Raw genomic sequence first — 26,048 nt, forward strand, 5'->3', positions numbered from 1 at the left:
GCCCTGTTCCTACCTAGAGTGAATGACACTTTCTGCAGAAAACAAGTACAATATATAATTTCTGTAAATTATTACCATGGTGGCCTACCTAAGTTTGGGTAAGTCTTATCTCCATAATATCTCATAGATCCTCAAATGATATTGATGTCATCAGCATCATATGACAGCAATTTTTCTGTTTGAAATGTCTTTGATTTGCCTATGGGAATTTAAACTTTTTGCTGACTGACCACCATTAAAATGATCAGAGGTGACATCTCTGCCCTCCCTCGCACACATGATTACTCTGTATGAAGTGTTGTGTGGTTTTTGTGGTTCAGTCATCACCCACCATTTGTGCAGGCCTTGCCCCGTGAAGGTTTCCGTAGTGTAGTGGTTATCACGTTCGCCTCACACGCGAAAGGTCCCCGGTTCGAAACCGGGCGGAAACATGTTTTCTAACCTGGAAAAGCCCTTTTCACATCTCGGTGAGCATGGTTGGATCAAACAGATCCACAGCAAAACAACATTTTACTTGAGTTTAAGTTTCTTATTTATTTGCAAATATATACAGAAAGTGAGAGGGCTTACAGGCTCTCTGATTTGAAACGCTCATAGCAAGTTTTTTATACGCACTTTTCCATGAGGGCGGAGACAAAAACAAGGAAGACAACCTAGGATTATTAATATTTAGGCTAGTCTCCAGATAAACTCTGACCTTGCCATATAATCAGAATGTGCATTATAGGAACAGCAGAGACATTAATCTCATAGGCTGTGTGTCTGCTTGGGTGAGACAGAGGAAAATTCTTAGTCTAATTTGTTGATTATAGAGCATATTTCATCAGCACTTAATTCAGAAAGTGGTCTAATTTGTAAGAAAGATTATAATCAAAGGTTATTTTTAATCACGTGATTGTCTCTATTTTAGCACACATTGTCAATTACGAAAATGACCCTTACAGGGACTATCCATGTCCATCCTTAGAGGACTGTTTAACGGTGTCTGAGGGTGATTTCACTTAGATTTTGTTTCAGCCTCTGAAGTGGACTGATCGCTTGTGCGTTCAAGAACATGCAAAATATACGAAGACCTGTCTGATATGAACCAAACTTGGACAACCTCAGGATGTAGTCTCAGTCTTGGTGGCAAACCGGGATTTGATTGTCTTTCACTTGCTGTACACTTAAATCTCTGCTCTCCCTCGACCACTAGATTACTGTATGAAGTATTGTGTGGTTTTTGTGGTTCAGTCATCACCCACCATTTGTGCCTCCCTTGCACCATGGCTGTTTCCGTAGTGTAGTGGTTATCACGTTCGCCTAACACGCGAAAGGTCCCCGGTTCGAGACCGGGCGGAAACATGTTTTTTAACCTTAGGGAGAATCCATATTCATCCAGAGGACTGTTTAACGGTGTCTGAGGGTGATTTCACACTTTGCTTTTGTTTCAGCCTCTGAAGTGGACTGATACCTGAGCGCTATTTGCGCGTACAAATGTAATGTAACAGCGTGTGGTCTCAGCACGGTTTGTTTGAGGTACACTTAGTTTGTGCACTTTGCATGTTCACATTCGCACAAAAATGCTGTATTGTCAGCCTTAGTTCACTTGAGAGGCTGAAATTAAGTGTGAAAACACTGTAATGTCTTTCTCTCAGTTAAGATTTCCGGTTTCTTAACAAGCGAACGATTTATTTTTGGTAGAATTCTAGGTGGGGATACGCACCCTAATTGGCTGTTCTAATTCTTGGTCGAATCTTGCGAGCAAACAGTGATTCGATTGGCTTTCACAACCAAAAATGGCAGAGCCCCATGGCTACAGACATTTGAGTACTTTCTGCATTGGAGGCATTCAGCATAAATCGTCTGTTTTTATTTGTGTCACTGGCCGTTTGTTTGCAGATGGGGGTTTTTTACCACCAGATGGCGCACCAGCCCTTTTGCAGTTTTTCCCCGGCAAATACGGATTTTGATGAACACTAACCTTGTAATGTATGAATTGAACTTTCGGTGCTTTGTGAAGATAATGAGCCATTATTTTCCCATTAGTTCTCTATGGTATTCCTTAACAGTACGGATGTAATATTTATTTTGGTCTCATGTTGATATTGTGGCCCTGTTCCTACCTAGAATGAATGACACTTTCTGCAGAAAACAAGTACAATATATAATTTCTGCAAATCATTACCATGGTGGCCTACCTAAGTTTGGGTAAGTCTTATCTCCATAATATCTCACAGATCCTCATATGATATTGATGTCATCAGCATCTTAGTATGACAGCAATTTTTCTGTTTGAAATGTCTTTGATTTGCCTATGGGAATTTAAACTTTTTGCTGACTGACCACCATTAAAATGATCAGAGGTGACATCTCTGCCCTCCCTTGCACACATGATTACTCTGTATGAAGTGTTGTGTGGTTTCTGTGGTTCAGTCATCACCCACCATTTGTGCAGGCCTTGCACCATGAAGGTTTCCGTAGTGTAGTGGTTATCACGTTCGCCTAACACGCGAAAGGTCCCCGGTTCGAGACCGGGCGGAAACTTGTTTTTTTAACCTGAGGGAGAATCCATATTCAACCAGAGGACTGTCTGAGGGATAAAAATCGTCTGTTTTTATTAGTGTGACTGGCCGTTTGTTTGCATATGGGTTTTTTTGACCACCAGATGGAACACTCGCCCTTTTGCAGTTTTTGTCCGGCAAATACGGATTTTGATGAACACTAACCTTGTAATGTATGAATTGAACTTTCGGTGCTTTGTGAAGATAATGAACCATTATTTTCCCATTAGTTCTCTATGGTATTCCTTAACAGTACGGATGTAATATTTATTTTGGTCTCATGTTGATATTGTGGCCCTGTTCCTACCTAGAGTGAATGACACTTTCTGCAGAAAACAAGTACAATATATAATTTCTGTAAATTATTACCATGGTGGCCTACCTAAGTTTGGGTAAGTCTTATCTCCATAATATCTCATAGATCCTCAAATGATATTGATGTCATCAGCATCATATGACAGCAATTTTTCTGTTTGAAATGTCTTTGATTTGCCTATGGGAATTTAAACTTTTTGCTGACTGACCACCATTAAAATGATCAGAGGTGACATCTCTGCCCTCCCTCGCACACATGATTACTCTGTATGAAGTGTTGTGTGGTTTTTGTGGTTCAGTCATCACCCACCATTTGTGCAGGCCTTGCCCCGTGAAGGTTTCCGTAGTGTAGTGGTTATCACGTTCGCCTCACACGCGAAAGGTCCCCGGTTCGAAACCGGGCGGAAACATGTTTTCTAACCTGGAAAAGCCCTTTTCACATCTCGGTGAGCATGGTTGGATCAAACAGATCCACAGCAAAACAACATTTTACTTGAGTTTAAGTTTCTTATTTATTTGCAAATATATACAGAAAGTGAGAGGGCTTACAGGCTCTCTGATTTGAAACGCTCATAGCAAGTTTTTTATACGCACTTTTCCATGAGGGCGGAGACAAAAACAAGGAAGACAACCTAGGATTATTAATATTTAGGCTAGTCTCCAGATAAACTCTGACCTTGCCATATAATCAGAATGTGCATTATAGGAACAGCAGAGACATTAATCTCATAGGCTGTGTGTCTGCTTGGGTGAGACAGAGGAAAATTCTTAGTCTAATTTGTTGATTATAGAGCATATTTCATCAGCACTTAATTCAGAAAGTGGTCTAATTTGTAAGAAAGATTATAATCAAAGGTTATTTTTAATCACGTGATTGTCTCTATTTTAGCACACATTGTCAATTACGAAAATGACCCTTACAGGGACTATCCATGTCCATCCTTAGAGGACTGTTTAACGGTGTCTGAGGGTGATTTCACTTAGATTTTGTTTCAGCCTCTGAAGTGGACTGATCGCTTGTGCGTTCAAGAACATGCAAAATATACGAAGACCTGTCTGATACGAACCAAACTTGGACAACCTCAGGATGTAGTCTCAGTCTTGGTGGCAAACCGGGATTTGATTGTCTTTCACTTGCTGTACACTTAAATCTCTGCTCTCCCTCGACCACTAGATTACTGTATGAAGTATTGTGTGGTTTTTGTGGTTCAGTCATCACCCACCATTTGTGCCTCCCTTGCACCATGGCTGTTTCCGTAGTGTAGTGGTTATCACGTTCGCCTAACACGCGAAAGGTCCCCGGTTCGAGACCGGGCGGAAACATGTTTTTTAACCTTAGGGAGAATCCATATTCATCCAGAGGACTGTTTAACGGTGTCTGAGGGTGATTTCACACTTTGCTTTTGTTTCAGCCTCTGAAGTGGACTGATACCTGAGCGCTATTTGCGCGTACAAATGTAATGTAACAGCGTGTGGTCTCAGCACGGTTTGTTTGAGGTACACTTAGTTTGTGCACTTTGCATGTTCACATTCGCACAAAAATGCTGTATTGTCAGCCTTAGTTCACTTGAGAGGCTGAAATTAAGTGTGAAAACACTGTAATGTCTTTCTCTCAGTTAAGATTTCCGGTTTCTTAACAAGCGAACGATTTATTTTTGGTAGAATTCTAGGTGGGGATACGCACCCTAATTGGCTGTTCTAATTCTTGGTCGAATCTTGCGAGCAAACAGTGATTCGATTGGCTTTCACAACCAAAAATGGCAGAGCCCCATGGCTACAGACATTTGAGTACTTTCTGCATTGGAGGCATTCAGCATAAATCGTCTGTTTTTATTTGTGTCACTGGCCGTTTGTTTGCAGATGGGGTTTTTTTACCACCAGATGGCGCACCAGCCCTTTTGCAGTTTTTCCCCGGCAAATACGGATTTTGATGAACACTAACCTTGTCCCCTCCGAGGAATCGCCACCTTAACGTGGTGGAGAGGTTTGTGTGTCCCGGTGATCCTGGGAGCTAGGTTGTCGGGGCCCCGTTAGCCCCCAGTAGGGTCTCCCAAGGCAAATTGGTCCCGGGGGAGGGGCCGGACTAAGAGCGATTCAAAGACTCCCATGATACGGCCACACAAAGACCCAGTTACCTCACCCGGAAAAGGGAAACCGGTGCCCCCTGCTGGAGCCAGACCCGGGAGGGGAGCTCGTCGGCGAGCGTCTGGTGGCCGGGCCTTATCCCATGGGGCCCGGCTGGGCACAGCCCGAACTGGTCACGTGGGGTCGCCGCCCTGTGGGCTCACCACCTGCAGGGGTCGGCATCAGAGTCGGGTGCTTTGTCCAACGGGCAGTGGGCAAAGGCGGGGATCCGGGCGTGCTGATCCTCGGCGTCGCAGACTGGTTCTGGGGACGTGGAACGTCACCTCTCTGGTGGAGAAGGAACCGGAGCTAGTGCGGGAGGCGGAGCGGTACCAACTAGATATAGTTGGGCTCACCTCCACGCACAGTACTGGTTCCGGAACCAAACTCCTGGAGAGGGGCTGGACTCTGTTCTTTTCTGGAGTTGCTCAAGGTGAGAGGCGCCGGGCAGGTGTGGGGATACTCACAAGCCACCGGCTGAGCGCCACTGTGTTGGAGTTCCACCCGGGGAACGAGAGGGTCGCCTCTCTGCGACTACGTGTCGCTGGGGGGAAGGCTCTGACTGTCATTTGTGCTTATGCACCAAATGGCAGTTCAGAGTATCCGGCCTTCTTGGAGTCACTGGGCGGCATCCTGGAAAGGGTGCCACCCGGAGACTCCATAGTTCTGCTGGGCGACTTCAACGCTCACGTGGGCAATGACGGAGAAACCTGGAGGGGGGTGATTGGGAGGAACGGCCTGCCTGATCTGAACCCAAGCGGTGTTTTGTTATTGGACTTCTGTGCTGGTCATGGATTGTCGATAACAAACACCATGTTCGAGCATAGGGTAGCTCATAAGTGTACTTGGTACCAGAGCACCTTAGGCCAAAGATGGATGATCGACTTTGTGGTCGTATCATCTGACCTGCGGCCGTATGTCTTGGACACTCGGGTGAAGAGAGGAGCAGAGCTGTCAACTGATCACCACCTGGTGGTGAGTTGGATCAAGTGGCCGGGGAGGCTGCCGGACAGACCCGGTAAACCCAAACGTGTAGTGAGGGTGAACTGGGAACGTCTGGCGGAGGCCCCTGTTCGCGAGGTCTTCAACTCCCACCTCCGGAAGAACTTCTCACGCATCCCGGGGCAAGCTGGAGACATGGAGTCCGAGTGGGCCATGTTCAAAGCCTCCATTGTAGAGGCGGCAAGCAGGAGCTGTGGCCAGAAGGTCATCGGTGCCGGTCGGGGCGGCAACCCAAGAACCCGCTGGTGGACACCAGTGGTGAGGGAGGCCGTCAAGCTGAAGAAGGAGGCCTTTCGGGCTTGGCTGGCCCGGGGGTCCCCTGAAGCAGCAGACAGGTACCGGGTGGCCAGAAGGGCTGCAGCTTCGGCAGTCGCTGAAGCAAAAACCCGGGTATGGGAGGAGTTCGGGGAGGCTATGGAGAAGGACTTTCGGTTGGCCTCGAGGAAGTTCTGGCAAACCATCCGACGACTCAGAAAGGGAAAGCAGGGCTTGTCTCAGGCTGTTTTCAGCAGGGGAGGAGAACTGCTGACCCGGACTGGGGATATTGTCGGGCTGTGGAAAGAGCACTTCGAGGAGCTCCTGAACCCGAACAACACGTCCTCTGTGGAAGAAGCAGAGCCTGAAGACTCGGGGGAATCTGCACCTATATCTCTGGCGGAAGTTGCTGAGGTAGTCAAAAAGCTCCTCAGTGGCAAGTCGCCGGGTGTAGATGAGATTCGCCCTGAGATGCTGAAGGCTCTGGACATTGTTGGGCTGTCTTGGCTGACATGCCTCTTCAGTGTCGCATGGAGGTCGGGGACAGTACCTGTAGAGTGGCAGACCGGGGTGGTGGTCCCCATTTTCAAGAAGGGGGACCGGAGGGTGTGCTCCAATTACCGGGGTATCACACTCCTCAGCCTCCCTGGGAAAGCTTACTCTAGGGTACTGGAAAGGAGGCTCCGACCGACAGTCGAACCTCGGATTCAGGAGGAGCAATGTGGCTTCCGTCCTGGCCGTGGAACAGTGGACCAGCTCTTTACCTTGGCAGGGTTGCTGACGGGGTCATGGGAGTTTGCCCATCCAGTGCACATGTGCTTTGTGGACTTGGAGAAGGCTTTCGACCGTGTCCCCCGGGGAACCCTGTGGGGTGTACTGCGGGAGTATGGGGTACCGGGGCCGTTGCTACGAGCCATCAGGTCCCTGTATAACCAAAGTGAGAGCTGTGTCCGCATTCTCGGCGCAAAGTCAAGCACGTTTCCGGTGGGTGTTGGACTCCGCCAAGGTTGCCCCTTGTCACCGGTCCTGTTTGTGGTATTCATGGACAGGATCTCAAGGCGCAGCCGAGGTGAGGAGAGTGTCCGGTTTGGTGACCTCAGAATCGCATCTCTGCTTTTTGCGGATGATGTGGTTCTGCTGGCTTCATCGGACCGTGACCTTCAGCACGCACTGGAGCAGTTTGCAGCCGAGTGTGAAGCGGCCGGGATGAGAGTCAGCACCTCCAAGTCCGAGGCCATGGTTCTCTGCCGGAAAACGGTGGATTGCTCCCTCCGGGTTGGGAACGAGTCTTTGCCCCAAGTGAAGGAGTTCAAGTATCTCGGGTTTTGTTCACGAGTGAGGGTAGAAGGGAGCGTGAGATCGACAGGCGGATCGGTGCAGCGTCAGCAGTAATGCGGGCGTTGCACCAGACCGTTGTGGTGAAGAAGGAGCTGAGCCGGAAGGCGAAGCTCTCGATTTACTGGTCGATCTACGTCCCAACCCTCACCTATGGTCACGAGCTTTGGGTAGTGACCGAAAGAACGAGATCGCGTACACAAGCGGCCGAAATGAGCTTCCTCTGTAGGGTGGCCGGGCTCAGCCTTAGAGATAGGGTGAGGAGCTCAGACATCCGGAGGGAGCTCGGAGTAGAGCCGCTGCTCCTTCGCGTCGAAAGGAGCCAATTGAGGTGGTTCGGGCATCTGATCAGGATGCCTCCCAGGCACCTCCCTTTGGAGGTTTTCCGGGCTCGTCCAACTGGGCGGAGACCCCGAGGGAGACCCAGAGCCCGCTGGAGAGATTATATATCTCTCCTGGCCAGGGAACGCCTCGGGATCCCCCAGGAGGAGCTAGAATGCGTTGCTGGGGAGAGGGACGCCTGGAATACCCGGCTTTGCCTACTGCGCCCGCGACCCGACTCCGGATAAGCGGGTGATGATGGATGGATGGACTAACCTTGTAATGAAGAATATGAACCATTATTTTCCCATTAGTTCTCTATGGTATTCCTTAACAGTACGGATGTAATATTTATTTTGGTCTCATGTTGATATTGTGGCCCTGTTCCTACCTAGAGTGAATGACACTTTCTGCAGAAAACAAGTACAATATATAATTTCTGTAAATTATTACCATGGTGGCCTACCTAAGTTTGGGTAAGTCTTATCTCCATAATATCTCATAGATCCTCAAATGATATTGATGTCATCAGCATCATATGACAGCAATTTTTCTGTTTGAAATGTCTTTGATTTGCCTATGGGAATTTAAACTTTTTGCTGACTGACCACCATTAAAATGATCAGAGGTGACATCTCTGCCCTCCCTCGCACACATGATTACTCTGTATGAAGTGTTGTGTGGTTTTTGTGGTTCAGTCATCACCCACCATTTGTGCAGGCCTTGCACCATGAAGGTTTCCGTAGTGTAGTGGTTATCACGTTCGCCTCACACGCGAAAGGTCCCCGGTTCGAAACCGGGCGGAAACATGTTTTTTAACCGGGAAAAGCCCTTTTCACATCTCGGTGAGCATGGTTGGATCAAACAGATCCACAGCAAAACAACATTTTACTTGAGTTTAAGTTTCTTATTTATTTGAAAATATATATAGAAATAGAGAGGGCTTACAGGCTCTCTGATTTGAAACGCACATAGCAAGTTTTTTATACACACTTTTCCATGAGGGCGGAGACAAAAACAAGGAAGACAACCTAGGATTATTATTATTTAGGCTAGTCTCCAGATAAACTCTGACCTTGCCAGGAAATCTGAATGTGCATTATAGGAACAGCAGAGACATTAATCTCATAGGCTGTGTGTCTGCTTGGGTGAGACAGAGGAAAATTCTTAGTCTAATCCGTCGATTATAGAGCATATTTCATCAGCACTTAATTCAGAAAGTGGTCTAATTTGTAATAAAGATTATAATCAAAGGTTATTTTTAATCACGTGATTGTCTCTATTTTAGCACACATTGTCAATTACGAAAATGACCCTTACAGGGACTATCCATGTCCATCCTTAGAGGACTGTTTAACGGTGTCTCAGGGTGATTTCACTTAGATTTTGTTTCAGCCTCTGAAGTGGACTGATCGCTTGTGCGTTCAAGAACATGCAAAATATACGAAGACCTGTCTGATACGAACCAAACTTGGACAACTTCAGGATGTAGTCTCAGTCTTGGTGGCAAACCGGGATTTGATTGTCTTTCACTTGCTGTACACTTAAATCTCTGCTCTCCCTCGACCACTAGATTACTGTATGAAGTATTGTGTGGTTTTTGTGGTTCAGTCATCACTCACCATTTGTGCCTCCCTTGCAGCATGAAGGTTTCCGTAGTGTAGTGGTTATCACGTTCGCCTAACACGCGAAAGGTCCCCGGTTCGAGACCGGGCGGAAACATGTTTTTTAACCTTAGGGAGAATCCATATTCATCCAGGGGGCTATTTAACGGTCGGTGTCTGAAGGTGATTTCACACTTTGCTTTTGTTTCAGCCTCTGAAGTGGACTGATAACTGAGCACTATTTGCGCATACGTGAACATGCAAAATGTAATGTAACAGCGTGTGGTCTCAGCACGGTTTGTTTGAGGTACACTTAATTTGTGCACTTTGTGTGTTCACATTCGCACAAAAATGCTGTATTGTCAGCCTTAGTCCACTTGAGAGGCTGAAATTAAGTGTGAAAACACTGTAATGTATTTCTCTCAGTTAAGATTTGCGGTATCTTAACAAGCGAACGATTGCTATATTTTTGGTACAATTCTAGGTGGGGATATGCACCCTGATTGGCTGTTCTAATTCTTGGTTGAATCTTGGGAGCAAACAGGGATTCGATTGGCTTTCAATACCAAAAATGGCAGAGCCCCATGGCTACATACATTTGAGTACTTTCTGCATTGGAGGCATTCAGTATAAATCGTCTGTTTTATTTTATTTGTTATTTTGGTCTCATGTTGATATTGTGGCCCTGTTCCTACCTAGAATGAATGACACTTTCTGCAGAAAGTACAATATATAATTTCTGCAAATTAATACCATGGTGGCCTACCTAAGTTTGGGTAAGTCTTATCTCCATAATATCTCACAGATCCTCATATGATATTGATGTCATCAGCATCTTAGTATGACAGCAGTTTTTCTGTGTGAAATGTCTTTGATTTGCCTATGGGAAACTTTTTGCTGACTGACCACCATTAAAATGATCAGAGGTGACATCTCTGTCCTCCCTCGCACACATGATTACTCTGTATGACGTGTTGTGTGGTTTTTGTGGTTCATTCATCACCCACCATTTGTGCAGGCCTTGCACTATGAAGGTTTCCGTAGTGTAGTGGTTATCACATTAGGGTGATTTCACACTTTGCTTTTTTTTCAGCGTCTGAAGTGGACTGATATTTAAGTGTGAAAACACCCTAATGTCTTTCTCTTGTTTAAGATTCACGGTTCTCTTAACAAGCATGCGATTGCTTTTTTTTTGGCACAACTCTTGGTGGTGATATTCGCCCAGATTGGTCAGACCTTTCCATCCAGATTTGGCTTGCTGCGTACGTACTTGTCACTGAGGTTTATGAGTAGGTTTATTTATCGACCTGGATCTTATAAACCTTTAGTTGGAAAGCTATTTTGCTTAACATATTTAACCCTCGCGATGACGTTTGAGTACTTTCTGCATTGGACGCATTCAGTATCAATTGTCTGTTTTTATTGGTTTGCAGATGTTGTTTTTGACCACCAGATGGCACACTAACCCTTTTGCAGTTCTGCCTGGCAGACTACGGATTTTGATTAACACTAAGTAAGGAAGTTGTAAATTAAAGTTTGGGTGCATTGTAAATATATTAAACCATTAAGAACGCAGTTATGATTGTGAAAGATGGGCGCTGTTCTTTGGTAGTCCTTAACACTATGGATATGTAATATTGTTTTGGCCACACGTTGATATTGTGGTGCTGTTCCTACCTGAAAGGATGACACTTGTTTCTACAGTATACAATTACAATAATTAATGCTGGCAAATCATTGCCATAGTAGCCTGCCTATGTTTCGGGAAGTCTTACTATCTCTATAACTATTTAACCTACTCACAGGTTCTTGTGTGATATTAATTTCATCAATATCATGGTACAACAGCAATGTTTATGTGAAAATGACTGACCATCATTAAAACTATCAAGAGGTGCCATCTCTGCCCACTTAGCCCCCAGGAATATTTTCCCAATGTCGTGTGTCTTTTTTTGTGGTTCAGTCATCACCCACCATTTTGTGCAGAACTTACGCCGTCCCCGTTTCCGTAGTGTAGTGGTTATCACGTTCGCCTCACACGCGAAAGGTCCCCGGTTCGAAACCGGGCGGAAACATGTTTTAACCTTTTACATTACATTACATTATTGCCATTTGGCAGACGCTCTTATCCAGAGCGACGTACAACAAAGTGCATACCCATAACCAGGGATAAGTTCGCTGAAAGACCCTAGAGGTAAGTACAATTTCAACTGCTTAACTCAATTTTACCTGATTAACAGCCTCTGAAGGTGTTGGCACTTGGTCGTGAGTCTGCACTCCTAACTTTGTGTGTATATGAACATGTAAAATGTACTGAGATGCCTCTGAAACTAACCAAACTCAGACCACCTTCGTTCTCAGCACAGTTTGTTTGTGGTTCTAGCCGGGGGTGCCACTTAATGTGTGCATCGTGCCTTCTCACATTTGCACAGAAAACGCTGAGACATCAGTCTTATGTTTTGGTGAATAATGTAATGTTTGCATATGCTAGTGCATTATGTAATGTTTTTATTTTCCGTTTGTGGCTGCCTCTTATCGTGTCTGTTTCCGTAGTGTAGTGGTTATCACGTTCGCCTAACACGCGAAAGGTCCCCGGTTCGAGACCGGGCGGAAACATATTTTCATAAATGTTCTTTTTTTTAATTTTATTTTTATTCCCCCCCCCCAATGATGCAGTGTCCCCATCTCCACCTTCCTTGACACCTAAGGTTGTAGAACAGGGGTGTCAAACTCCAGTCCTGGAGGGCCACAGTGTCTACATCAGTTTGTGGTTTCCTTTCAATCAGCAGCCAATTAAGGCCTTGAGAACAACGTGTGTGGACTCTTTAGCCAATGAAAGACTTTGAAATGTATCTCTCGTGCTGAAACGTACCAAAAATCTTCAGACACTGCGGCCCTCCAGGACTGGAGTTTGACGCCTGTGTTGTAGAGTGAATAGAGTTTACCCTGTTGGGGGGGGGGATACAGTGTAGCATGTGGAAAAATCTTTACCCTTAAACTTAAGTCAACTGAAAATATCCTGATTCAGTAATTCTATTTGTTTTATTTATGTTTATGTACAGTGCAGTCAGTAAGTATTTGGGCAGCTGGAAAATGTCTGCTCTTTTCACTCTGTACTCCCAACACATTGGATTGGAAATAAAACAATACGTTTGAGGTTAAAGTACAGACTGATAGGTAGCTACCCTCGTATTAGGGGACAGTTTGTACTTTTGCTGTCCAAAATACTGCAAATAAACTGCACTCTGTATATATGTACAGTACTGTGCAGAAGTCTTCGAATAAAAGAACACATTTGAGATTTCCAAATATTAATTTTCCAAAAGATTTAATTTTCCAGAGACATTTTTGGTAACATATTACTGTAAGAAATTGACTATTTTACATAAAAACTTGATCAATGCTGTCTGAGATCAGAAGCAAGGAACCAACCAAAGTCTGCAGAAGAACTGTGGCAAGTTCTCCAACATGCTTGGAACAGCCTCCCTGCTGCTTGTCTTAGCCAACGCTGTCCTGCAGTTCTATATCTCAGAGAAGTGATGCAGTTTTAACGCCGAAGGGTGGTCACAAATTTAATGTAAAATGTATATTACGTTTATTTAGGACCTTTAAATGAATTAAAATAGCATAGGGTCTTAAAATATCTAGGGGTTCGAAAACCTCCCCAAGCAAGAAGAATATGTTTTTAATTATGTGCGGAGTAACAACGAAAACCAGCAGACCCTGTAGCCGTCTATATTGTGGAATCCCTTCATGAAGCCGAACATCCTGTCTTTATCCCAAAACGTCAACAATCGAATCGGGCTAACCGAGTTAGCGACGTGTATGAAACAGGGCCCATGCCCAGTGCGAGGCATTAACCGAGTACTGCACATGTTCACCAGACCAGGTAAATGAAAACCGATGCCCCATGTGAGGATCGAACTCACAACCGTCAGATTATGAGACTGACGCGCTGCCTACTGCGATAACCAGGCCCATGACTTAGGCGGCCACAGTGCCCGTCAAACGTCCCCTACATGCCTGACCACTGGCAGCATCAGATATGCTCCGACCCAGTCATCTGACCATAACGATTTGGCCCCTGTCAAAGTCGCTCAGGTCTTTGCGTCTGCCCATTCCTCCCACATCCAACGTCGACTACGAGAGCCAACCGTTCCCCTACCGTCTAATATATCCCAGATCTTGACATGGGTCGTTGTTTTGAGATAATCAACGTTATTCGCTTTATCTGTGCGTGGTCATAATGTTTTGGCTTATCTGTGTATACGATACATAAATAACATGGAATTATTGATTATGAGTACATTATAGGCCTTTGGCAGACTCTCTTATCCAGAGCGATGTACAGTTGATTCGACTAAGCAGGGGTATGATCAGTTGATTGAAGTATATAGGTACAGTATTCAGTGAGTTTTTCATCTATTGTTTGTCCATTAAAGCTTATGTCTGAAGCCCAGGTAGTCGGTCCTCCCTGCCTCTTCTGCTGATCCGACGTTTATGTTCCACGGTGAACCAAACCGGAATGGCACCCCTGTACCACTACACCTACAGTGCTGTGCAAAGGCCTTTGGCACCCGTATAACATTCTGTACAGATAACATTCTTTCAAAAGTAATTCAATGAAAGGTCCTAAATAAATGTACTATACATTTTACATTACAATTTAGTAATTTGGCAGAATAGTTAAAAACTGAATCAAATTGTGACCACCCTTTGGCATTAAAACTGTACAACTTCTCTGAGATATAGAACTGCAGGACAGTGTTGGCTAAAATCAGCAGGGAGGTTGTTCCAAGCATGTTAGACAACTCGCCACAGTTCTTCTGCAGACTTTGGTTGGCTCCTTGCTTCTGATCTCAGACAGCCTTGATCAAGCTTTTATGTGAAAAGTAGTGAATTGCTTACAGTAATATGTAACTTTTTAAAATTAAATACAAAAATGTCTCTGTAAAATCTTAAAGTCTTTTGGAAAATGAATATTTGGAAATCTCAAATGTAAACATAAACATATATATAATTTAATAAAATAAACATATATATATAATAAAGTCTAGGGTGCCTAAGACTTCTGCAGAGTACTGTGAACCCAACTCCCCAAACAAACCATACACACACACGTTCTCTCTCACACATGTACACATACACTCACACATGCCCTCTCTCACACACATGCACATACACTGTCTCTCACACACACACACATAAACACACGCTCACAATGTGACACACATCTGAACATTTTTGGTAGGGGTCGGGGTACTCATTTATCCAGTGACAATAAGCTTTCTGCTTCAGTCTAGAGCAGGGATGTGCAAATTTGGCCCTCATTGCCAGGAGTGCTGCTGGATTTCTTTTGGACCTGATAGTTAGTTAATTGATTGATTATTGCCGCTGATTGGCCAGGGAACCTGCCTGGTGTTCTAGGCCTAAATGAGACCTGATTAGAGGGGAAGAATGAAATCCATGGATCCAAGGCACTGGCCTCAGAACTGGAGTTGGTCCCCAGGTGCTGCACTGTGGCTGCCCACTGCTCCTAAGTAACTAGGATGGGTCAGATGCAGAGGACACATTACCCCTCAAGGCTGGTAGACGCCAGATTTGAGTGTCCCTGGTATAGAGCTTCTGTCACATGCTAAGTACAATTTTGCTTTATATAGTGGATGTATTAGAGCCTCATACACCATTGGATCAATTCAGTGTATTTCACATTTTCATGTGTTATATTTCATGTGTTAAAGGTTATATAAGTAATAGGTCATTTTGGACTTCTAACAGTCAAGAGAGGAATTGCAGTAACAAACACCCTCAAACCACAACACTTTATTCCTCCCCCTTCTCTGTCAACGTGCTGATGTTGAAGGACTATAAACACAGGCAGAGGGTGAGTCAACATGTCAGTGAGCTTTTTTCAACGATAGGAAGGGCTTTACAATGGTCTTGTAACAATGTTTTAACACAAAAATCTTACCTATTGTACCTGTTTAACGTATCAGTTCCCGAAGTTGACTGTTAGCTAGCTATCTGAATGCAAGTGAAAGCAGAATGGCCTGGTATAGTACACCAAGACAATAAAATATTCGCAAGCATTCTTTTTATATATTTTAAGGGGAAAAGGTTATCGCCCCATTTATTGATCAAATGCAAAAAAATAAATAAATAATAAAGTCTCACTTTGAAGCGAGTTACCATGGTCTGCTTCAGTTCTTGGTGCATCCACCTCTGGTAAGGATAATAGCTGGAGTTTATTCCTGCTAGCTCCCAGTTCTGCTTGTCTTTGGTGGGGATACCTGATCAGATTGGGCAATCGCGGCAATGCGTAGGAAGTACTAATTGTTCTTTCCTCCATAAATTATTATAAAACTGCACAGTGTATGTATATTTACGACATGTCCCCCCCGACATGTTCTGATATCCCTATCCTCCTTGTCTAACCCAAAACACTTATGATGACGACGTTTTAGAACAGCATTCCATGTGTATTTTCCTAGTTATGGATGTGATGCTTTGACTTGTGGAAGAACCCATGCACTTGTAAATCGCTTTGGATTAAAAGCGTCTGCCAAATGACAAAAATGTAAAAATGTGAATGTCAACGACTTGTGGTTGATTAAGTGTGCATTTCAAGAATATTCATACACAGTTTCATAAACGGTATATAGAATGAAATTTGTGCAAAGAAACGGTCCGGTGCTTCTCAAGCTTTTCCACGAATGATCGCCACACCCAATGGAAAATCGAGCTTAAGGGAGAGGAGAAAAAACGCGTTATTTGTCCAGTGATGACGTGGAAGTCTAAACTGAGGGAATGCGAACGATCTGTCCATATCTACCGCCGAAAGTGAAAATATACCGACAGTAAGTACATCCTGAAATTCGAATATTTGCGATGTCAGCTATCTCATTAAAAAGGAATACAAGTTAAGGTTACCTTTAATGTCATTTTACGAGATGGAACTTTCCAAACGAATAGCCTAACTAGCTAACGCGTCTATGCTACTCAACTCCACGTCCTGCAGGCCGCAGTGTATGCAGGTGCTCCTACCGTGCGCTACACCACCTGATTTCACGAACAGTTAATTATTTTACCTGCTTGGTTCAGATAATAAGCTAATTAGTCAAATCAGGTGATGCAGCGCACGGCTGAAGAAAATGCCTGCAGCAATGGTAGCAGCATGCGACCAAGTTATGGATCCTGAACCTCGATAGCTCGATAACTTACTTTAAATACAGTTTTATACTTCGTTAGTCTAGCTTGTGTTGGATACCTTTGTTATCAAGCTAGTATTTATTTAGCCAATACCCTATCTTAACTTAGGGCTAGCTAATTATCAGGCTATGTATGGGACAACATTTGGTTGGCATGGAACATCAATTCGTCAACATAATGTGAGCTAACGGTTTTCAATGAGTCGAGCCACCGTTCCTGTAGGCCTACACTAACCAGAGAAAGCTAGTTAGCTAGCCTAGCTAAGTTATAATTGGTCATGCATTACTCGATGCAGGTTTTCGAGTGATTCTGAGGTGTAATCGTAATTTGACAGACAGGGTATGCGGGGTTGCGACACTTCATGTGATATAAAGTGCTAGATGCACTAACAGTTGCATGTTTGTTTTTAACGCGTAGACGGAGATGTGAAGTTAGCATTGTTCACTCGCACATTCGCGAGTGGCGTCTGTTTGTCTGCGTCAGAGCGCTCTCTAGTGGCAAACAATGGAAGGAGTGTTCACTACAAGCATCAGCACAGGTCCAAATGATGCAAATAAGGTGACGTTTGTTAATACGAGGTAATTTCATTTTTAAATCAACTTGCTTTAATATCATACGCTATTAATAATGTGGTAAATGAGTAAGATGTTAATTGTTGCTGGTGATCAGTTGCAATTTCTGTGACACCAATAACTGGTGCTGCCGATGGTCAAGTATGGTGATGAACTGATTTGACTGCTACTGTGGTGCCGCGCGAAGCCAGCCTCGTTAGCGCAGTTGGTAGCGCGTCAGTCTCATAATCTGAAGGTCGTGAGTTCGATCCTCACACGGGGCATTTGTTTTGTCTACCTACTTTAGTAAACATGCACTTCATGCCTCGCCCGGTCCGCGGCCTATACAGTAGCGTCGTCTAGTGGCGAGTGCTTGTACATTTAACGTAAAAGTGTTCAGTTGCATTTGGTTTGCTGCATATATAATCTACGGTTCCTTTTGTCACTGAGGTTTATGTCAGGTTATCAGTCTGGATCTTATAAACCTTTAGTTGGCAAGATATTTTGTCTAACATAGCTAACCATAGCTATGCAAATGATACATGCATTGGATAGAAATCTTCTGTTTTTATTCGTGTTGCCGTCGTTTTGCAGATTCAGATTTTTGTTTTTACCGCCAGATGGCGCACTAGCACTTCTGCAGTTTTTCCCGGAAAATACGGATTTTGGTTAATACTCACTGAGCAAGGTATAAATTAAACATTAATAATTGAGAATGCAGTATTGACAGTTATTGTTAAAGACGGGCACTGTTGTATGGTAGTCCTGAACTCCACAGATTATATTTTGTCTCTGTTCCGACCCTAATGAATGACATCGTCTCTATATTATACAAGTTCTATATGTGATGCCTCCAATCATTGCCAAAGCCTGTCAAAGTCTTATTCTCTCTCGAACAATTTTACTACTAACAAGTTCCTATATGATATTGATGTCGTAACTATCATATAATTCAAACGTGTGACATTTCTTTAGTGGGTCGACAGGAATTTTGACTTTTTTCTGACTGACCACCATTAAAACTATCAGAGGTAACCTCTCTGTCCTCTCTTGCCCACAGGATCAATCTAGCCAATGTGATGTGTGCTTTCTGAGATTCAATCATTACCCACCTTGTGTGCAAGGCCTTATCTGTCAAGGTTTCCGTAGTGTAGTGGTTATCACGTTCGCCTCACACGCGAAAGGTCCCCGGTTCGAAACCGGGCGGAAACATACTTTTAACCTTTGACCTGTTTAAGGGTGTCTTTTGGGTCTGTTCACACTTTGAAGTGGAGTCAGACTGATATCTCGGTCATTTTTGTACATGTAGGAACATACAAATATACTAAGATCTCTCTGAAGCCCTAATGTCGCCCCCTGCTGATGTCTGTGATTTCTGCTCAAAAAGCCAGCGTCCCCATTTAGGCTCTATTAATTTTTTAAATGATTCATTCACCCATTTGCAAAATCAAAATACTTCCACTCATATATTGGATATTGTTTTCCACAATTTTTTCTGACATCAGGATTTTTCCTGTTTGCTGAGCATCATTGAGACTATCAGCTGTGAACTCTCTGATGTCCCTAGCTCACAGGATTGCTCTTGCCAACTTGAGGTTCAGGCTCATAATCTGAAGATCGTGAGTTTGATCCTCACACGGGGCATGTCCGTTTTGAAATATTATTGCGTCTGCTCCGTTTTGAAGTATACGTGCAGGAGTGCTACAAATTCAGTGCGATGGTGGTATAGTGGTGAGCATAGCTGCCTTCCAAGCAGTTGACCCGGGTTCGATTCCCGGCCATCGCATTCCTGTGTTTTTTTTGCAAGGGCGGCCTGTAGCGTAGTGGTTAAGGTACATGACTGGGACATCTGTGGTTTGAATCCCTGGTGTAGCCACGATAAGATCCACACAGCCGTTGGGCCCTTGAGCAAGGCCCTTAACCCTGCATTGCTCCAGGGGAGGATTGTCTCCTGCCTAGTCTAATCAACTGTATGTCTTTCTGGATAAGAGCGTCTGCCAAATGCCAGTAACGTAATGGTAAACAAAAACATAATGCCTCATGTGAGGAGCGGACTCATGACCTTCAGATTATGAGACTGATGCGCTTTCCTGTTTGCTGACCATTATTAAAACTATTAGCCGTGACCTCTCTGATCTCCCTAGCTCACAGGATTACTCTTGCCAACTTGAGGTTCACTTCATACGGTATATGGTGAATGTGTAAACATGTTACTTGTTGCTGGTGACAACTTGTGTGACATTATTCTCTGACGCTTTAGCAAATTTCTGCTGTCTGGGTGTGATTTTGCCAGGTGGTTTATACAGGCTACACACGTGTTACATGTCATCCTACTTACTTAACCTGGGGTTGCGCAGGTTTGTGCTTAAGACGCTGTTGTCTCAGCGATTGTGAAAACAATTATCCCAAAATATCAACAATCTAATCGGGCGAACCAAGTTAGCGACATGTATGAAATAGGCTCCATGCCCAGTGCAAGGAATTAATCAAGTACTGCGCATGTTTACTAAACCAGGTAAACAAAAACCAATGCCACATGTGAGGATCGAACTCACGACCTTCAGATTATGAGACTGACGTGCTGCCTACTGCGCTAACGAGGCCCATAACTTGGGCAACCACAGTGCCCTTAAAAGTCCCCTACATACCTGACCACTGGCAGCATCAGATATGTTCCGACCCAGTCATCTGACCATAATGATTTGGCCCCTGTCAAAGTCGCTCAGGTCTTTACGTCTGCCCATTCCTCCCACATCCAACATGTCGACTACAAGAGCCAACCGTTCCCCTACCGTCTAATATATCCCGGATCTTGACATGGGTCGTTGTTTTGAGATAATCAACGTTATTCGCTTTATCTGTGCGTGGTCGTAATGTTTTGGCTTATCTGTGTATATGATACATGAATAACATGGAATTATTTAATATGAGTATGATCAGTTGATTGAAGTATAAAGGTACAGTATTCAGTGAGTTTTTCATATATTGTTTATCCATTAAAGCTGATGTCTGAAGCCCAGGTAGTCGGTCCTCCCTGCCTCTCCTGCTGATCCGACGTTTCTGTCCCACGGTGAACCAACCCGGAATGGCCCCCCTGTACCTCTGTACCATTTCACCTACAGTACTGGCAGGTGTAGTGGTAACATTATTGGCATTGGCAGATGCTCTTATCCAGAGCAATGTACAGTTGATTAGACTAAGCAGGAGACAAGCCTCCCCTGGAGCAATGGAGAGTTAAGGGCCCAACGGCTGTGCGGATCTTATTGTGGCTACACCAGTATTAGAACCAATGACCTTGCGGTCCCAGTCAGATACCTTAAACACCACGCTACAGGCCAGGCTAAGTACAAGTTTGCTTTATATAGTCTATGTATTAGCGCCTCATACACCATTGGATCAATTCAGTGTATTTTACTCATGTATTATATTGAATGTGTTAAAGGTTAAAGGTACAATGGGTAATTTTGGACTTCTAACAGTCAAGAGAGGAATTGCAGTAATATACACCCTCAAACCACAACACTTTATTCTTCCCCCTTCTCTGTCAACGCCCTGATGTCGAACCCCCCCACCCCCGGTAGGGATACCTGCTCTGATTGGCCAATCGCGGTAATCCGTAGGTTTTATAAGTACAAATTGTTTTTTTCTCCATTAATTATTATAAAACTGCACAGTGTATGTATATTTACGACTTGTGGTTGATTAAGAAATAGTTGTGTGCATTTCAAGAATCTCCATATTCATACACGGTTTTATAAACGGTATGTAGAATGAAATGTGTGCAAATAAACGGTCCAGTACTTCCCAAGCTTTTCCACGAATGATCGCCACACCCAATGGAAAATCGAGTTTAAGGGAGAGGAGAAAAAACGCGTTATTTGTCATGAGGCAGTCGAGTCTAAACTGAGGGAATGCGAACGGTCTGTTCACATCTAGCGCCGAAAGTGAAAATATACCGATAGTAAGTACATTCTGAGATTAGAATATCGCCAATGTCAGCTATCTCATTAAAAAGGAATACAAGTTAAGGTTACCTTTAATGTCCTTTTACGAGCTGGAACTTTCCAAACGAATAGCCTAACTAGCTAACGCGTCTATGCTACTCAACTCTACGTCATGCAGGCTGCAGTGTATGCAGGTGCTCCTACCGTGCGCTACACCACCTGATTTCACTAACAGTTAATTATTTTACCTGCTTGGTTCAGATAATACGCGAATTAGTCAAATCAGGTGATGCAGCGCACGGCTGAAGCAAATGCCTGCAGCAATGGTAGCAGCATGCGACCAAGTTATGGATCCTGAACCTCGATAGCTCGATAACTTACTTTAAATACAGTTTTATACTTCGTTAGTCTAGCTTGTCTTAGATACCTTTGTTATCAAGCTAGTATTTAGTTAGCCAATACCTATCTTAACTTAGGGCTAGCTAATTATCAAGCTATGGGACAACATTTGGTTGGCATGGAACATCAATTCGTCAACGTTACGTTAGCTAACGTGACAATAACTAACCTTTGCTTGTTTGTAGCTGAGTATTCTGTCTGATTTCTATTTGAAATACTGGGATTAATGACAGAACTGGGCGTTTTGGTTTTCAAAGAGTCGAGCCACCATTCCTGTAGGCCTACACTGACCAGAGGAAGCTAGCTTGCTAACCTAGGTAAGTTATAATTGATAATTGCATCGTGCATTACTCGATGCAGATTTTCGAGTGATTCTGCGGTGTAATCGTAATTTGACAGACAGGGCATGCGGGGTTGCGACACTTCATGTGATATAAAGTGCTAGATGCACTAACCGTTACATGTTTGTTTTTAACGCGTAGACGGAGATGTCAAGTTAGCATTGTTCTCTCGCACATTCGCGAGTGGCGTCTGTTTGTCTGCGTCAGAGCGCTCTCTAGTGGCAAATAATGGGAGGAGTGTTCACTACAAGTATCATCACAGGTCCAAATGGTTCAAATAATATTACATTTGTGAACACAAAGGGAATTTCATTTTAAAGCGACTTGCTTTAATATAATGCGGTAATAATATAATGGGGTAAATAAGTGAATGTTAATTGTTGCTGGTGATCATTTGCAACTTCTGTGACTTGGTGCTGCCGATGGTCAAGTATGGTGTTGGACTGATTTGACTGATACTGTGGTGCCGTGCGAAGCCAGCCTCGTTAGCGCAGTAGGTAGCGCGTCAGTCTCATAATCTGAAGGTCGTGAGTTCGATCCTCACACGGGGCATTTGTTTTCGTTTACCTGGTTTAGTAAACATGCACTTCATGCCTTGCCTGGTCCGCGGTCTATACAATAGCGTCGTCTAGTGGCGAATCTGTTTGTTTTATGGTTGCCCAGGGAAATGTATTGTGCTAATGCAACATTTGCTGCAGCCTTGTACATTTAATGTAAAGTGTTCAGTTGCATTTGGTTTGCTGCATATATAATCTACGGTTCCTTTTGTCACTGAGGTTTATGTCAGGTTATCAATCTGGATCTTATAAACCTTTAGTTGGCAAGATATTTTGTTTATCATAGCTAACCATAGCTATGCAAATGATACCTTTGGGTGCTTTCTGCATTGGATATAAATCTTCTGTTTTTATTCGTGTGGCCGTTCGGTTTACAGATTCAGATTTTTATTTTTACCGCCAGATGGCGCACTAGCACTTCTGCAGTTTTTCCTGGAAAATACGGATTTTGGTTAATACTCACTGAGCAAGGTATAAATTAAACATTAATAATTGAGAATGCAGTATTGACAGTTATTGTGAAAGACGGGAACTGTTGTATGGTAGTCCTGAACTCCACAGATTATATTTTGTCTCTGTTCCGACCCTAATGAATGACATCGTCTCTATATTATACAAGTTCTTTATGTGATGCCTCCAATCATTGCCAAAGCCTGTCAAAGTCTTATTCTCTCTCGAACAATTTTACTACTAACAAGTTCCTATATGATATTGAGGTCATAACTATCATATAATTGAAACGTGTGACATTTCTTTAGTGGGTCGACAGGAATTTTGACTTTTTTTCTGACTGACCACCATTAAAACTATCAGAGGTAACCTTTCTGTCCTCTCTTGCCCACAGGATCAATCTAGCCAATGTGATGTGTGCTTTCTGAGATTCAATCATTACCCACCTTGTGTGCAAGGCCTTATCTGTCAAGGTTTCCGTAGTGTAGTGGTTATCACGTTCGCCTCACACGCGAAAGGTCCCCGGTTCGAAACCGGGCGGAAACATGTTTTTAACCTTTGACCCGTTTAAGGGTGTCTTTTGAGTCTGTTCACACTTTGAAGTGGAGTCAGACTGATATCTCGGTCACTTTTGTACATACAGGAACATACAAATATACTAAGATCTCTCTGAAGCCCTAATGTCGCCCCCTGCTGATGTCTGTGATTTCTGCTCAAAAAGCCAGCGTCCCCATTTAGGCTCTATTAATTTTTTTAATGATTCATTCACCCATTTGCAAAATCAAAATACTTCCACTCATATATTGGATATTGTTTTCCACAATTTTTTCTGACATCAGGATTCTTCCTGTTTGCTGAGCATCATTAAGACTATGCTGTGAACTCTCTGATGTCCCTAGCTCACAGGATTGCTCTTGCCAATTTGAGATTCAGGCTCATAATCTGAAGATCGTGAGTTCGAGGGGCATGTCAGATTTGAAATATTATTGCGTCTGCTCCGTTTTGAAGTATACGTGCAGGAGTGCTACAAATTCAGTGCGATGGTGGTATAGTGGTGAGCATAGCTGCCTTCCAAGCAGTTGACCCGGGTTCGATTCCCGGCCATCGCAATCCTGTGCTTTTTGCCAGGGCCTGGGACATTGGTTGTTCGAATCCCTGGTGTAGCCGCGAAATGAATGTTGTTTATTATCATAATTTAGGCATAAATAAAGTGCTACACATACGAAACAAGGTGGGTGAAAAAATCCGAGATATGGACAGAACTACTGTGCATTGCGGTAAGTCATTTTCGTTGTTTTGACTCATGAAACTCAGTTCTACATCATTTCCAAGTGGGAATGAAAATGTTTTCAACAGCATAGGGTCTTAAAATACCTAGGGGTCCGAAAACCTCTCCAAGCAAGAAGAAAATGTTTTTTAATTATGTGCAGAGTAACAACGAAAACCAGCAGACCCTGTAGCCCAGTGGTCTCCAACCCTGGTCCTGGAGAGCTACTGGGTCTACTGGTTTTCGTTCTTACCCTGCAATTAACTATAATCAACTGCTCTAATTTAATTAATTAACTCACCTCACCTGGTTACCTGGGTCTCAACAGGTGCTGATTTTAAGGTGAAAACAAAAACCAGCAGACCCAGTAGCTCTCCAGGACCAGGGTTGGAGAGCCCTGCTGTAGCCCGTCTACATTGTGGAATCCCTTCATGAAGCCCAACATCCTGTCTTTATCCCAAAACGTCAACAATCGAATGGGGCTAACCGAGTTAGCGACGTGTATGAAACAGGGCCCATGCCCAGTGCGAGGCATTAACCGAGTACTGTACATGTCCACCAGACCAGGTAAATGAAAACCAATGCCCCATGTGAGGATCGAACTCCCTACCTTCAGATTATGAGACTGACGCGCTGCCTACTGCGCTAACAAGGCCAGTAACCAGGAAAATCACAGTGCCTGTCAAACGTCACCTACATACTTAACCACTGGCAGCAGGAGCTAACAGTGTCACATGTTTCACCCAGCAAAGGAGACAAATTTTGCTTTATTATTGTATTTGATTTCATTTAATATTGTTGTATCTTTGTTCTACTCTGCAAGCTGCAGCAATAGGCAACAGTCTCATGGTCTGAAAGTCGTGAGTTTGATCCTTACCCAGGTCATTTCTGTTTTGAAATGTTACTGCATCTGGTCCGTTTTGAAGTATACATGCTGGTGTAGCTGAAAAACTAGGCGATGGTGGTATAGTGGTGAGCATAGCTGCCTTCCAAGCAGTTGACCCGGGTTCGATTCCCGGCCATCGCATTCCTGTAATTTTCGCAAGGGTGGCCTGTATTCTACTGGTTAAGGTACCTGACAGGGACATTGGTTGTTCGAATCTCTGGTGTAGCCACGATAAGATCCACGCAGCCGTTGGGCCCTTGAGCAAGGCCCTTAACCCTGCATTTCTCCAGGGGAGGATTGTCTCCTGCTTAGTCTAATCAACTGTACGTCTCTCTGGATAAGAGCGTCTGCCAAATGCCAGTGTGAGGCGATGGTGGTATAGTGGTGAGCATAGCTGCCTTCCAAGCAGTTGACCCGGGTTCGATTCCCGGCCATCGCAATCCTGTGCTTTTTGCCAGGGCGGCCTGTATTCTAGTGGTTAAGGTACGTGACTGGGACATTGGTTGTTCGAATCCCTGGTGTAGCCGCAAAATGAATGTTGTTTATGATCATAATTTAGGCATAAATAAAGTGCTACACATACGAAACAAGGTGGGTGAAAAAATCCGAGATATGGACAGAACTACTGTGCATTGCGGTAAGTCATTTTCGTTGTTTTGACTCATGAAACTCAGTTCTACATCATTTCCAAGTGGGAATGAAAATGTTTTCAACAGCATAGGGTCTTAAAATACCTAGGGGTCCGAAAACCTCTCCAAGCAAGAAGAAAATGTTTTTTAATTATGTGCAGAGTAACAACGAAAACCAGCAGACCCTGTAGCCCAGTGGTCTCCAACCCTGGTCCTGGAGAGCTACTGGGTCTACTGGTTTTCGTTCTTACCCTGCAATTAACTATAATCAACTGCTCTAATTTAATTAATTAACTCACCTCACCTGGTTACCTGG

The 26,048-nt window shown here is 43.9% G+C and overlaps 13 non-coding genes across 13 annotated transcripts; 12 read left to right on the forward strand and 1 right to left on the reverse strand.

The window, feature by feature from the left end:
• The first annotated feature begins 358 nt into the window (after positions 1-358).
• Positions 359-431, forward strand: trnav-cac (transfer RNA valine (anticodon CAC)). Its single transcript has one exon. It is a non-coding gene; the product is annotated as a tRNA-Val (tRNA).
• An 840-nt stretch (positions 432-1,271) lies between these two features.
• Positions 1,272-1,344, forward strand: trnav-aac (transfer RNA valine (anticodon AAC)). Its single transcript has one exon. It is a non-coding gene; the product is annotated as a tRNA-Val (tRNA).
• A 1,851-nt stretch (positions 1,345-3,195) lies between these two features.
• trnav-cac (transfer RNA valine (anticodon CAC)) lies at positions 3,196-3,268 on the forward strand. The gene has a single exon. It is a non-coding gene; the product is annotated as a tRNA-Val (tRNA).
• Positions 3,269-4,108: 840 nt separating this feature from the next.
• trnav-aac (transfer RNA valine (anticodon AAC)) lies at positions 4,109-4,181 on the forward strand. Its single transcript has one exon. It is a non-coding gene; the product is annotated as a tRNA-Val (tRNA).
• A 4,450-nt stretch (positions 4,182-8,631) lies between these two features.
• trnav-cac (transfer RNA valine (anticodon CAC)) lies at positions 8,632-8,704 on the forward strand. The gene has a single exon. It is a non-coding gene; the product is annotated as a tRNA-Val (tRNA).
• An 840-nt stretch (positions 8,705-9,544) lies between these two features.
• Positions 9,545-9,617, forward strand: trnav-aac (transfer RNA valine (anticodon AAC)). The gene has a single exon. It is a non-coding gene; the product is annotated as a tRNA-Val (tRNA).
• A 1,884-nt stretch (positions 9,618-11,501) lies between these two features.
• trnav-cac (transfer RNA valine (anticodon CAC)) lies at positions 11,502-11,574 on the forward strand. Its single transcript has one exon. It is a non-coding gene; the product is annotated as a tRNA-Val (tRNA).
• Positions 11,575-12,042: 468 nt separating this feature from the next.
• On the forward strand, positions 12,043-12,115 carry trnav-aac (transfer RNA valine (anticodon AAC)). Its single transcript has one exon. It is a non-coding gene; the product is annotated as a tRNA-Val (tRNA).
• A 5,355-nt stretch (positions 12,116-17,470) lies between these two features.
• trnam-cau (transfer RNA methionine (anticodon CAU)) lies at positions 17,471-17,543 on the forward strand. Its single transcript has one exon. It is a non-coding gene; the product is annotated as a tRNA-Met (tRNA).
• An 855-nt stretch (positions 17,544-18,398) lies between these two features.
• trnav-cac (transfer RNA valine (anticodon CAC)) lies at positions 18,399-18,471 on the forward strand. Its single transcript has one exon. It is a non-coding gene; the product is annotated as a tRNA-Val (tRNA).
• Positions 18,472-19,789: 1,318 nt separating this feature from the next.
• On the reverse strand, positions 19,790-19,862 carry trnam-cau (transfer RNA methionine (anticodon CAU)). The gene has a single exon. It is a non-coding gene; the product is annotated as a tRNA-Met (tRNA).
• A 2,560-nt stretch (positions 19,863-22,422) lies between these two features.
• trnam-cau (transfer RNA methionine (anticodon CAU)) lies at positions 22,423-22,495 on the forward strand. The gene has a single exon. It is a non-coding gene; the product is annotated as a tRNA-Met (tRNA).
• A 928-nt stretch (positions 22,496-23,423) lies between these two features.
• Positions 23,424-23,496, forward strand: trnav-cac (transfer RNA valine (anticodon CAC)). Its single transcript has one exon. It is a non-coding gene; the product is annotated as a tRNA-Val (tRNA).
• Positions 23,497-26,048: the final 2,552 nt, after the last annotated feature.

This window comes from Conger conger, chromosome 3 (genome assembly GCF_963514075.1).
Source record: "Conger conger chromosome 3, fConCon1.1, whole genome shotgun sequence".
Classification (NCBI taxonomy): domain Eukaryota; kingdom Metazoa; phylum Chordata; class Actinopteri; order Anguilliformes; family Congridae; genus Conger; species Conger conger.